The following is a 14,608-nucleotide window of genomic DNA, read 5'->3' on the forward strand; positions in this document are numbered from 1 at the left end:
CGCCCAATTTTGAATCAAAATTGTAAATTCAAATATTTGTTCAACCAACTTGATTAGTTTTTTTTATTAACTAATTCTCTCTCTCTGTTTCGTGTTTTTTGTTTTTGTTTTACGTCAATTGAAAACTAACCAAATTTGCCGTTTAACGAATATATCTCGCAAATATTTACATTTGCTTTGTTTGAAATGTGTGTGTGTGTGTGTGTGTTTTAAAATTAATTACAAAAGTATATAAAATATAACGCACATTAATTAACGTATGCGCAAGGCTACGAAAATGCACTCAGCAAATTCCGGTCGCGATTTTCGCATGACGCGCGCTCGCTCGCTCGCATCTCGCTCGTTTTGCGGATAAGTAACCGAAAGTAATATAGCTCTCGCCGTACGCAAATTTTCACAGCATGTTTTCCACATTAGCGCGCCACACGGGGGGCGCAGCATGAAAAAAAAAAAAAAAAAATAGAACGCGCGTCGGAAGTACGTGCTGTCGACACGCGAATTCATTTCCGGTGTGAGCAGCGCTCTCCTCCCGCGAGTTCTCTCGCGTTCTGCGGCAGAAACGCTCTTGTCCTACTCAATTCCCGCGGGAACGTCCCTAAAATAATCCCGGGCGCAAAACGTGTCGTTATAAAAATTCCATCGTCCCGCCTCGGCACCGACGACGACGGCACGATGAGAATTTTTGTGTTTCCTCGTGCACGCCGACGTTTTTCTCTTCCGTTACCTGCAGCGCGCCCGCGCAAGATCCCGCGCCACTGTCGTCGTTTCCCACCGTCACGCGTTAAGCACGCGGAACCCCGTCCCCCTCCTCTCCTCGTTCCTCGTAAATCCGACTCTTCATAAATTTTTCATCGAAGACCGAGGAGGCACGTATAACCCGCCCAAGTCTCGGGGTACGTAACCCCCGGACACGAGGTCGCACGTTCTCTATCGATTACGCGGGCGTGACCCGCTATTCTGTGTGTGTCTCGCGACTGCCGATGCCGCTGTCGCTCGTACGTCGTCCGCGCGTTCTCGCCCGCGGTTAATTAATAAGTACGGGACGACGGTAGCAGTGGCCGTCGACGTTAATTGTGGTCTAACGTAATGAGACGCCGACAGGTCTCGGATAAGCCGCTGTCACCGACCGCCGCAACGCGAAGCCTGGGCTGCAAGCTTGTCAGCGAGAGAAAAGTACACGATAAGGCTTCCTCACGGCGGAACCTCTTCTCTCTCTCTCTCTCTTTCTCTCTCTCTCTCTCTCTTTCTCTCTTTCTATCTCTCTTTCTCTCTCTTTTCGCCGAGAGAACTTTCGCGAAGCCAGACAATCGCGGACAATTAGTTCCTGGTAATTGTCCGCGATTCCTTACAAGAGGCGGCTTCGGACGAGTGAGTCGAAATTCCGATGATTTATCCGAGTGTCTTTCACGGTACGACGTTCTCTTTCGTTCGCGCTCACAATCAGGATCGTCTTCTTCGGATCTTTGATGATACTGGAATAAGTGTCGATCGATGTGTTATATATCACAAATATATCACGATAAAGTGTGAATTGAAGATAATCGCGTTTAGCTACGCTTGCGAGCTTTTATTATCCTATCAAGCATCGCGTGATTATTTAAACGGGACGGGAGGGGGGGGAAGGAGGTGGTTCGTGCGTGACCGCGAAAGCTACGAAATATTGTTGGATTCTCGCATTGTATTAACGAATTTCCAACGTTGGATTAAAATCGCTCGTTAATACACCGAAACAAAGTACGCAAACTGATCTAATAAATAATGTATAATATATTTTTTTTTTTTTTTTTTTTCATAAAAAAAACTACAAAGTAATGCTTGGCAAAGTCCGACGGTGCGAAAAATATTTTCTTTTGACAGTGTAATAAACGGATTATTAAACACGCGTCTTTATACAAGAGTTTCAGAAGAAAACTGTTCCGAGGGAGAATAAAGATGCCTTGTATAATTTCTACGTAAGAAAATAAAATAGCTTCTTTATATTCGACCGTGGTTTAACGTTGCGGGAGGAGCGTTCCGCGAGTTAAAAATGAGCCGCCTAGGGCGCGCCTTATAGTTACAGACTTAACGTGTTCGCGGGCTTTATCGCAAGCAAACCCGGAGAGAACTTTAGGTTCGCCTTTCTTCCGTCCGACGCGCGTTCTGCTTTAGCGTCCGATTAAAATTGACCGGTATGCGGCGCAACGAGCGTGCAGTCGCGCTGCCCTCGCGCATATTAAATCCTACAACACCGTGGCGGTACACGATTTACCTTCTCCCGCACAATAGATTCGTTCCGCACGAGTTGTTGCGTCCCGCGCAAAATCGAACGCGCGCTCGCGAGAGGCTCTGTGTGAGCCGCGGGAACAATATTTCCCGCGGCTAGCTCTCATCCGCGCTTTTTCCACCCTTTCTCTCTCTCTCTCTCTCTCTTTCTCGTCTTCTTCCCGTTCTCTTTTTATCCCCGAGTTTCTCGGCGCACCGCAGCTTCCTTTGCGCTCATACCCCCCTTCGTCTCGACCCCCTTTTCGTTCTCTTTAACACCGCGCCAGTGGCAGAGCAACGAGCGCTTTGAACTTTTCCAATTTTCACGCGATGAGATTCAGGAGGCGAATGAGACGCCGGTTGTAATGTATGAGAAACGATCCTTAGTGGCGTTTGCGGTGATGCCGTTACAACGCTTCTGGACGTATTAACGAAGGCCTCTCAAAGGAAACGGGAGCGAGCGAGCGAGAGAGAGAGAGAGGGAGAGGAAGAAAGGAAGAGAGAGAGATACGTGCGATTTGTATGCGATGCAATAAATGTAAGCGCGTTTGAGGAAACGGTTGGCTGAATAAAGAATTTCAATCGCGAGATATAATTTATTTGTACTCGATTGAGAAACGCGTGCGAGAAACAGCTGCCGCGTGTAAATTAAAATTATCTTGCGAAACATGCCGCTCGTGCAGAAATTGAACCACCACCACCACCACCACGCGGTGACGCGTGCGAAGTCTCGCGGCGAGAAACTGCTGGGATTTACCATCCCGTCGACACGGGCACTTGTCAGTGATAAATGATCCATTCATGCCTGATTTCAGAATGCCGACCGCTGAGGGACACGAGCGCATCGTCCATGTAGCCGCCCAGGAGAAATTATCTCAGTTCGACACGTAGGTAAGTACCGTGTTAAAACTGACCCGACGTTGCGGGTATCTCCGCCGCGATACTACAAATTCAATTGCCAACACTTAGGAATGCCACGAAACCGGGGGGGCAACGAACCGCACATTCTTGCCGCGTGGATGCGGTAATTTCATTTATTACGACGTTCGTTAAAAGCACGCGACACGAAAGAAAGATTTCCCGCGGGTACTTAAATACCCGTAGTAACGAGTTCGCCGTGAAGCGCGGCTGTGACAAACTGTGCGCTGAAGGCTGACGTTCGCCTAAAATATCGCACGTCAAAATAGCGACGCTGCACCGATATTTTAACTCCTTATACATAATCTCTTTCTCTCACTTTTTCTCTACCGAGAAGATACGCGCGGCATCGCTGTAAATAAAATTTCGTGAGACAAGTAAATTTTGATACTTTCCGACAAGAGAGTCGTGCGCGAAGCATCTAGTGTCTAGAAAGCGGATATATCGACAAGCGGACTATACGGCTACCCTCCGTTCATCTATCCCGCGGTAAGCTTCTCACGGTCTCAAATTTACATTTCGGGACACGCATGTAGGTTTCTCTCAATTGAAATTCGATTTATCAGCGTTTGCGAATGCAGCTAGCGGTTAACCTTACCGAAACGCGCCGCCGGAGCCGAAGAGGATGAATAGATCTCTACGCGCGGTTCTACGCTCGGCGATTGACTCAATTGGCCCCGGTGCTTCTGGTTTATCTATTGACACGCGTAAATGCGCGAACAATTAGGCGAGCCAATTAATTAACGTGCGCGCCTGCCGTCGCCGTTCTTCATATCTGATCGTTATCAGAGGTATATGAAATGATGCTATTTGGCGCGGCTGGGCTTTACACCGCGCTATTTCGATCCGCGTGATTAATAAGCGTTTAAAATCCACGACGGATACAACAAAAGAAAAAAAAAAGGAAAAGAAATCGCGGATTAGTCGATGTAATTAAATATGCCTGTGGTTCCATAATAATACGATGATCGTATCCAATTATGATTTAATATGTATAGTAATTATATATATATATATAATACTCGCGAGAGAGGCAAATGAAATTAATTTGAAACAGCGCTATCGACTCACACGGTCCAGTAATCACGGGAATCGAGATTAGTCCGTATGACATACGGATTACCGCGCAAAGTAACTCTCAATTCATTATTATGTATTTAATATCTCACATTTAGCACGTGCTGACGCATCCCGCTCGCAATACTCTCGTCTCGTTTCCGATATCTATATCTAAATTTTCACCGAAATTTCCACCGTAATGATCATTTGTCATATTTTATTATTCCGCTAAATATTTTGCGCGCGCTCTGATATATATATATATATATATATATATACAAACAATAACGCCAGTTGTAACAACGCAGACAAAGGATATAGCAAAGATCTATAATATACTTCCGCAATATATATATGTTGAATTCAAAAAATCTTACCACCAAGAGAAACCAAGTTTATACTAAACTTAAGCGAACTTCCTACGGCGCGACAGAGTCACGCACTCGTTTATAATACCGTTTTGATTGTCTCTCCCGTTATCTCTGAGAAAGCCCGCCGGATGTTTCGTCTCCCACTGTGGCGAATTTTGCATAATCCCGGCTAAACAGCAAATGCCGCGCGCGATTTCCATTACTCCCGGCGCGCGGCCAAATTCGGCGTCGCGCAATTAAGGGAGTAGCGCAAAGCACCGCGTCAGAATCTTGAATCGACCATTCCGGACTGCGCGGGGGATGCCAATTACCCTACCGTCTCGATCGTGATGCTCGCGTGCGCCTCACAGAGAGAGAGAGAGAGAGAGAGAGAGAGAACGCGAGTCTCTCGCTTTCTCTATTTACTTCGACGTGTAGGTAGGTAAATTCACCTCCGTCCCCGTCCGTCTCCTACGCTCCGCCCCGCCCGGTCGATTTACGGTCGTGCGAGCGAGAGAGAGAGAGAAAGAGCTCGAAGTAGCGCGAGAGCCGTGCAGAATTTCATTTCGCGAAGGCGCATTTGCTATCCTCGGGGAGTCATCTCGGATCCGCGCTCTACGCCCCGCCTCTCCTCTCTGAGCAAATTTAAAGGATGTCCGTCATCTTGACGGATCTCGCGCGGCGTCCCTCGACGCCGAAAAGATGGATTTAAAGAGGCTTCGGGCCGCGTCGGCGCGACGGGAGAAACGGGACAGAAATGTAACCGTATTGTATCGACGCCGACACCGCAGTTTCTGTCCTGTCACTTGTCACGGCCGCTACTACAGAAAGAGAGAGAGAGAGAAAGAAAGAGAGAGAGAGAGAGAGAGAGAGAGAGACAGAGAGAGATTTCGCCGCGCTCCCAGTAAAGACTCGGTCGTCGTAACTGCACGTAGAGCTCGCCGGTATATATCTGTCCTGCGGTTTCCCCTTTATTCAGCACAGATATAGAGCCGAGAAATTAGGTTGCGTGAATTGTACGGGAACGATAACCGGGGGTGTATTTTTAACGCTGCCAATGAATGAAGATGTTTCACCTGTCTTTTCTCATCGGTTTCATGCTTATATTTAACGGTACTAATAGGAACTCAATTAAATTTGGATTTGAATTAAACAATCCGACCATGTGGAGATTGTATTTAATATTGTATATTATATATAATATACTTCTCCTGTTATATAGTTCATCTCTCTCGATGACTCCGCGTATTAACATTAATACAGTTTAAATTCATAATATACATGTAATTAAATTTTTTCGATTATAACGGCCATATATATTTCTCTGTGATATAATTCATTTCAAATTTAATCTGTTCCGAGAGAGCCACTCTGTTAAATTGTTGCGACCAAAAAAAAAATATTAACAAAATGCAGATCGTTTGATAATCACCGAAAGAATGTCGTTTTCCTCCTCACTGAAGCTCGCTAATGTTCTCTCGCAATCCGAGAGAAAAACTTTTTTTTTACCGCATTTTCATTAGTCGGAACTATCGATATTACATTTGTAGAGCGGAAAACGAGCATTGTAATGACAATGTGACTCGTTAACGGGTGATTTCAACAAAAAAAAAAAAAAACCAAAGAAAGCGCAGGTGCGCACAAAATCGGATCGTTAAACGTAAGTTTCGCGCGCGCGCGCGCGCGCACGTCGGACAGTCACGTTGCGATATTACCGCGTGAAATTATATGGAAAATCGGTCGATCTCGCCCTTTTCTTCGATCGTTTGCGTTGACCTTAATATCCGCAGACGCCACCAAGGTGGAAAAGAGGCCACTCTATCGCGGTTCGATATTTCGAACGGGCCGGCGTCGACAATGGGAGGGAAATGCAAGGTTGTGCGGCTATGTGCGAGCGGCAGCGCGAGAGAGGTTGTCTCGACGCGATGATATTCACGCGGGAAACACGTGCGCGCGTCCACGTGCGAGAAATTTATACGCGCGTCCGCGCGTGATCGGCAAAATTGCGAGCGGAGATTGCAAATCGCGTGAAAGGGTTGGTTTCGCGAAAGTTTCGGACGGAAGTCACAGAAATCGTATCTCGTGACGCGCGCGAAGCGTATTATCGCTTCTAGTAGAGATAAGGTCTGTGTGCGATTTTGCTCTCTGGTATATATATACGTTCGAGCAATTCGAGCGGAAGCGTGAGTGCCTGCCGGATACCGATCACTGGCGGCAAAAAAAAAAAAAAAAGTGGAACGCGCCCGAGAAAGGATCGAACATGCGGTTCGATTACTCACCTTGAAGAATACGTAAAAGGAACGTAGGAAGCTGAAAGGATCACGACATGATTGACAAGCGCGGGGCACGCTCGAGAACGTACACTTTGGATCTATTTTCGAATAGTAATTTACGATTGCCGTGATGAGATGTGATTGGATTTTTTTTCTGTCTCCCCCACCCGGTTGTTGGATTGTGCGAGAGATAGTTTATAGCGATCGCGTTTTTTTTTTTGTTAAAAGCCGCATTTTTATCGATTTATTCACGTTGAGTTGAGTACATATACACACAGAAATATATATCGGAATTGCAAATCCTCTTTAACGTTAATTAATTTCTTATCATACATCTTAATTAATTTTTCATCATACATCTCTTTGCCAGACATTTCGATTATCTGTCAACCTCCCCCCCTCCCCTTCCCCCGCTCCCGTTCTTGGCGATATTCGCGCTAAATATGCGACGTACACGAGGATGACGCGCTTGTGTTGGAAAATCCCCCGCACAACTTGCCGAGACTGCAGCTGAGCTTTCGTTTGGCATCCAATCCGTAGTTTAGTACGTTCCACGTTGTGTACACGCTTGTACATAACCGGTGCAATACGTATATTTGCAGCGAGTTATGTCAGAACGACGATAAAACACATCGCTCGACGCGGTTTTAAACCGCGCCAAATGAGCCATTAATAGAAAATGCGGCCGAACCCGTGTACTTCGGATTCGGAGAGAAATTAATCCATTTAAATTAAAGCGACCCGCGCCCGACGTTCCGAGGCGGTCTCCAGGCGCCTATAAATTACCTAATTAACTGCAGTTTGCGTATGCAGATCACGTGTGCAGTTTCGCGCGAAAAAGTTGAGTAAATAAAGCACTCCGTTCGATGTGATTCATTGCGTTTTGTTCAACTTCAGCACAAGATAATGATGCTTCTTTTGTATTTTATTACTTCCGGTAAGCTTCGCACGCGCAATGTGTAAAACTTTATGAAATGTATTTTATGAAATTTATCATTTTCTTGTTTTTTTGATTTTTTTTTTTTCTATTCTTTAATCGAACAGTTGTCACAAAGTTTTACACATCGTGTGTTCGCTCGAAGTTGTGTGAAAAATTGACAAATGCGACTAGACGGGATGATAATTTATCGACTGTCCGCGCGAAACGCGGAGTTGATCTTGTAAAATATGATAGGTCCGGCAAAGCGCATTGAAAGTATTATTATATGAAGCTATATAATGGGGCACGTCTTCACACGGCGTGTATCCGAGCCAATAATAAGCGACGCAAAGTGCCCAATTGATCGCGATCTTTGCCAGTTTCGCGCGAAACGAGACCACTTTTCTGAGCCAACGAAGCTGAATTAATCGTCGCTCGGCGCCTCACTTGACGTTTCCGTCAGCGCGAGCACGACGAGCACCTCTTACGCTTTCCTTTCACGTCCGAAAGAGCAGCGATTTATCGTCTCTTATTTTCACATCTACCAGACAAAAGCGCGAGCGCAACGCACACAGTCGAAACTCATGTTTTTGATTCGGCTCTTGAAGAAGAGGTTTTCTAAAGCGCATCTGCTTGCTCCATGTAACTTTTCAATAGCGAGAGTTCTAAATACGTCTTTAATCTCAGATTCTTCAACGTGTATTATTTTTCTCTTCTCGGCCGTCGGTTGTTACAATAGTTTTTTTTTTTTTTTATAGTAACAATTAAACAACTACGAATAATTCAAAAAAATGCTTATATCTTTTAAACATCGATTAAACAAACTACGATAAAAAAAAGAAAAAACAAAATGCTTATATATCTCTTATTATCTCTTTCTTGCGAAAAGTGGGTCGCGAATGTTGTAGAGCGGAAAATATTCGTATAAAAAAAAAATAAAGTAATTTTTTTCTCCTTTGTCTTTTCCGGTTTCGTATAGAAGCCAAGAATATGTACAAGAGACGCGGGGTTTATCTCAGAACTGCATGTTTGCAATTCTTCACCTCGTGTGTGCTGGTACACAGTCACATCACCGGGTGTATCCAAAAAGACAAGCGTTTGCAAAACTATTGCGGATTCAATCTATGTCAAGCACGTCGTGCATCTTCGCCTCCCGTGAGACGTGTTTGTGGCGCAACTCGACGAAGTGCTCCAAAATGTGTCTGTGTGACATCAACGATCTCAATTTACAAGAACTCGGATCGACTGCCAATTTGGGACGCATTCTTTCGTTCACCTGAACACAGATGTGTGTTCGGGAGGATGAATTCTCTCTCTCTCTCTCTCTCTCTCTCGGCATTCCGCGGAGCAAAGTTAACATTATTCGGAACAAGTAAAATTTTTTTGTACCAAGTGGAATTTTTTTTGTTTTACATATATATATAGTATATGCATTACACACGCATAGAAATAGATTAAAATGTTTTTACATATATTTTTAAATTTACATGGAAATTGTATACATGTTTTTTTTTTTTTTCCTTTCTTTCTTTCTTCTCTTGTAAAACTCGTTGTACTTCTTCACACGGTGAAAAGCATCTCGGGGGAATAAGACGAGAGGAAGAATTTGAAAGAAGTTTTAGTTCGTTCTTTTGAAGTGTGTCCTTGCAAAGCTTGGCAAGCATCGTGCGCGATCGAAAACCTCCCCTCTCTCCCCCTTCGTCTGACATTGTTGAACCAGGATCGCCCGGCTCGTCCGTCCGTTAATCGGCGGATGTACCGACAAGACGTGTCGTCAGCGTGTCGGCACGTATGCCTGTGTACGCTTCGTCGGCAGCGCGACTGTGGGTTCTTGGAGGGTGAACCACGCGAGAAGGGTCGGGAGGGCCCCTATTGTGCTCGCCCGACGCGATCTCCATGGGTCGGAAAGCACACGAGCGTAGGAACACACTCACTCAGAAGCGGGAGCGTGGAATGGCCGGAACGAGAAGGGAGACGGACGGCGGGCAGGCGATTCCGAGGGATACGAAAAGAGTATTAAAAGAACGCGCCGGGGAGAAACGCGCGGTATATACATGAGAGGGGAGGGGGGGTGGAGGGTGACGCGAATTCCGGCGAATACGCGCGGGGGTCGTACATATAGGTGCCGTCGTAGACTCCCTCGACACTATCAAGTGCATAACCCCGCGACGGATACGCGTCTCCGTTGATTCCGACGCACTTTACACTCCATCTCGCCTCGCGGTTTTTATTATTTCACGCAAACCTCTACCGCGTGCGGAAACCACCGCAGTCACACAGAAAGGGAGCGGATACGCGAGAGCACAAAAGCGAGCGTAGTGTGTAAAGATCCGAGGGAGAGAGCCACGCTCTGTCTCTGGGAGAGTTAACTCTCTCCGCTTCAATTACTGAAAATTCACCGCGGGATTAATAGATGCGTCGAAAGGAAACCGAAACAATACGGTTCTTCGATCTCCCGTACTCGGGAACGGACCGCGTGAATGAATTCGGTGGCGCGTTGTCATTATAGACGCGGCCTTGATCGTGTTAAATATACGGGTCCGACAATATCTATCCGCCGTCGTATTCATCTCGAAGTGTGTAGAGTATCTCGCGGCGTGTCTTCTGTGTGACAGAAGAAATAAATCTCGAGCGATTATATAAATGTGACGTATATTGAACGGAGAAACGTAAATAAATACGAAACAAAAAAAAAGAAGCGATAATTTCCATTCATTTCGGTGAATCTTCGAACTGCAGATTCTTCGATGAGATTGGCACAACGAATTTTGAAGAACGTTCGTCCAGTGAAAAAGTATATTTTGCTTCTATTCTCAAGCATACTGATGTAAAAAAGAAAATCACTTTTTTTCATCACGCATACGTTATCTCGTACATCTAAAAAAAAAAAAAAAAAACCGATATTGCTCATGTAAAAACGCTTTTTCGGCAAATTTCTAAAATCCATCTACATATTTTCACGAAGATTGGCGAAACTACTTCTGACGAAGTGAATAAAATTAAATGATAAATAAATGGCACGGAAAGCCGGAGATTCCAGGTTCGACTCCTGGCCGAGGAGTTTTTTTCGCAATATTTTAAAATTAGTTAGGGGAGTATCCGGGGTCTTCCATATGTGTGATGCAAATCCAGCATCCCGTGTGAATTTAAGAATTGAGATTTCAATTCAAAACACACTCACTTGTAAAAATTTACAAGTAGAATTCGTTACATGTGTATATATATATATATACACCCACAGTTTCCGCACAAACATCCTGCGAATGACTCGTGAGGCCTTATATATTTCTTGTTAAAATAAATGACTTTTCGTCGATACAAAGATTCGCAATATCAAAAACATAATGTAAAAATTTATTTGCGCGAACTGTGTCTCAGTTATAGAAAACTATAACTTATTTACACAACAGCCAATATAATCTTGAACGCTATTGTGAACGCGCGCATGAAATATTTGTCAACGTGCGTTACGTACCATTTATTTATCAACTTCAAATTGATCTCGCTTGCAACGTTTATACGTTTCGGACATAATTCCGCGCGGAAGTGTGTGGTTATGGATTAAACGTAACTTTATCATTCATCCGCGCGTTCCGCGAGAATTACCGTACTCGTGCCGGAAATACGGGAAATCGCATTTCACGTGTGTCTCACGTACGCGCGCGGCTGTATATATAGCTAACGCGCGCTAACCTCGAGGATGCGCTCGCATTGCAACTGATAAAATCTGTCTCCCGGAATATATATGCATTCGTCGTACACGATTCTATGTTTCTTCCGCGCGTTTAACAACGCGCCGCGCGGGAAGGGGTCTCTCGTACACGAGATACTTCGAAATTTCGACGGATAAGAACGTGGATAAGCGATTGTTACAAGGCGACGTGTGTGTGTGTGTCCGGTGTGTCTCCGCGATACATTTCTATTTCTCGGAGACCTTGAAATTACGGGGCCAGCGCAAAATACAACGCGTTATACGTTCACATTTGCACTCCCATTCTCGTATTCGTAAGTACCGCAACAACAGCGGCGCACACTCGGGAATAAATAATCGTGTTCTTCGGAGTACCGTGTGTACAGATAGTGCTTTTTCGCGTAGTTTATATACATATATATATATATATATATACACGTATATACAGTAGTGTATGCGCTTCACTTGCGCCGTTTGTGATATCAAATAATATTTAAATGTTTGCGGAGTAATTGTGAATAATAAATACAGGGCATCGTATTAATTGTTACCGTATAATGTCATTATATTAGCTGGGAAGTACAATAATTAGCCGATATAATATTTAGTCGCTATTAATAGAACATTTAGCGCTGTGTGTGCGCGCGAGTCGTTTGCTGGAATTGAGAGCATCGGTGAATATCGAATATTATTATATTTCGGTTGCGATCTCTCGGTTATATAACTGTATTAACACACGCACACGCACACACACACATCCGTTGGGGAAACATGCCGCCTCAAAAAAAAAAAAAAACAAAACAAAAAACAAAAAAACATCGATTTTTCATATATCGATGCGTTTCTAAAGATCTACGCGATAACGCGCTTGAAAATCTGCTCGAGTCTGCGGTCACGTGTGCATACGTGGTCATGTGTACATTAACGCATACAGACATTTCACTTGCTTTAACACGGAGCTCATGCGTCACCGCAAAGCAGGTGCAACGCATGCACGTCAATCAGATTTTCCTACGATCTATGGGCACACGTGGCGAACCACGTTTAGTTTGCCATTAGCATGATTAAGATCCGCTAACACATTTGTCGATTCATCCGACTTGTGTGTAAGCGATATTAGCTACATCAGTATTTCGCTATCACGAACGCTCGTTTGTGTGTAATGAATGCGCGGTGTCCCCTCTCTCACTTTTTCTTTCTCTCTCTCTCTCTCTCTCTCTCTCATATTTTACACTTTCACATTACGGAATATACATATGTATTTGCGCGCGGATTTTACAATTTTCGGAATTGGCCGCGCGTCAAAGCGTCATTTATGCATGTATCCGCAAACTAGAGAACGAAAACCGGAGAGAGCTTTCCATATCCGTCGTCGCGTAGACGAATATGCGCGGCAATTTTCTCAAGTGGACGTTATTACGGGCAGAAAGAACAAGGGGACGTACGCGAAGTAGGTTGAGGGTGATTACCAAAGATTGGCGGCGTGTACGCCCGGTATCGTGAACATATACTGGGTCACGAGTCTCGATCTGTCGTGAGATTATGTCGCTACACTATAAGATCCGCCCGGTTGTTGTACGGTTCCTTGCTATATAGAACGCCCTCTCTCTCTCTCTCTCTCTCTCTCTCTCTCTCTCTCGCTCGCATACTCGCCATATTCCGGCGCGATGCAGTTAACGATGTTTGATCAAAGGTGAATCGCGACGTGCTTAATCGAAGACAACACAATTGACCGTACCTGTCGAATCACGTTAAATAGCGCTTTATTATGCTCAATCGTGCTTACGATCGGCGATCCTTCGCAAGCATCCGAATACGAATTTCGGTACGATTTCGTCCTCTGCCCGTCGTCTGAAACGGCGATACTAAAAAATTAAGAAACTTGTAATTAAAGTTTTACGAGAAGTTTAATCGAGTAATTTAATACGCAGAAAAAAGTTGTACAAAATATGTTTCTGATCGGATGTGACGAAATGCCAACTAACTGAACTCTTTTTATATATATATATATATATATATATACACATTCACTTTGTTTTAAAATATATCTGTAATATGTAATGTGTGTTTGTGTGTGTGCGTTAACGAAGATAGAACAAGAGCCACGCCGGATTTTTTTAGCAGAATTATTATGATTAATTGTGACACACATATACAACGAGCTGGACATGTGGCTGTGCCAGAGTTGTCAATCAAAATTAAAAACATTACAGTATGTTCTCTCGTCAGATTTTTCAAAACAGATATTTTCCAATTAGAATGTATAATATAATATCACACACGCAATTGTTATAGCACGTACAAAAAAAGAACTGATCCGCGCTTTCGAGGATGACTAAATGTTTTATAATAAATAAATGTAAAGCGACACTGTGTGTTTAAATTTTGCACTTTACGTGACTATTTAGCTTCCGTTCTTGCTTAATGAAAATAAAATTAATGAACAAATAATTCATTGTTTTTGTTTGTTATAAAAAAAATATGGTGATTAATTAATTAATCTTAAAATTCACATTCCGAATGAACTCTTTATAAAACGCAACAGACTTTTAATATGTTTTATACGCTTTACAAATAGAGTTTGAAAATAAAATGTACGTGTGTAAAAAAATATGAGGACATTATGCGATGTACATAAAAAATTTAATCCCCAATTTTGTCGTAAATTATAAAATCGTATAAAATAGAGACTTAATAATAACACAACGTGAAACACACAGCGTGAGAGACAGCGTTTTCCGATACATATTCGTTTTTGTTAAATATATGTGCCGTAAGTAATAAACGGGCGGATTGATTTTGTGTCGCTTAAAACGATTTTGATATCGCACGTCGGAAGCTGATAACTGTTCCTAAGTAATGACGGGGTTTGGTTAGAGAAAATTCGGGCGCGCGTGTTCGGAAAGCAAACAGCTTTCAAAAATGGAGCGGAACGAGAAAAATGAGAAGGAACGAGTTTACAGAAAGAAAGATAAAATTGAAGAGCGCGCCGTGATCGGGATTAATAAGAAGATCGATGGAACATTTATTTTCTCGAGAAGACTTTCATGTGCGATATTCCGACATCTTCGATATGTTCTAAAAGTTTTTGTCACTCCCTTGACTCCCCCGCGCGCGCGCGTTTATTTCCACGCTCACCGATGTAACATTGTTAATT

The 14,608-nt window shown here is 43.8% G+C and overlaps 1 protein-coding gene across 1 annotated transcript in view; it reads left to right on the top strand.

Annotated features, from left to right (window-relative positions):
* LOC109859670 (amphoterin-induced protein 1) overlaps nt 1-14,608 on the top strand; it is an 87,898-nt gene that overhangs the window by 37,883 nt on the left and 35,407 nt on the right. The window contains exon 2 of the mRNA XM_020438140.1: nt 3,057-3,132. The gene's annotated coding sequence lies outside the window, so the exon portion shown is untranslated. The remainder of the gene's footprint in view (nt 1-3,056; nt 3,133-14,608) is intronic.

Source organism: Pseudomyrmex gracilis, unplaced genomic scaffold (assembly GCF_002006095.1).
Source record: "Pseudomyrmex gracilis isolate BER0280 unplaced genomic scaffold, ASM200609v1 scaffold_277, whole genome shotgun sequence".
Classification (NCBI taxonomy): Eukaryota; Metazoa; Arthropoda; class Insecta; order Hymenoptera; family Formicidae; genus Pseudomyrmex; species Pseudomyrmex gracilis.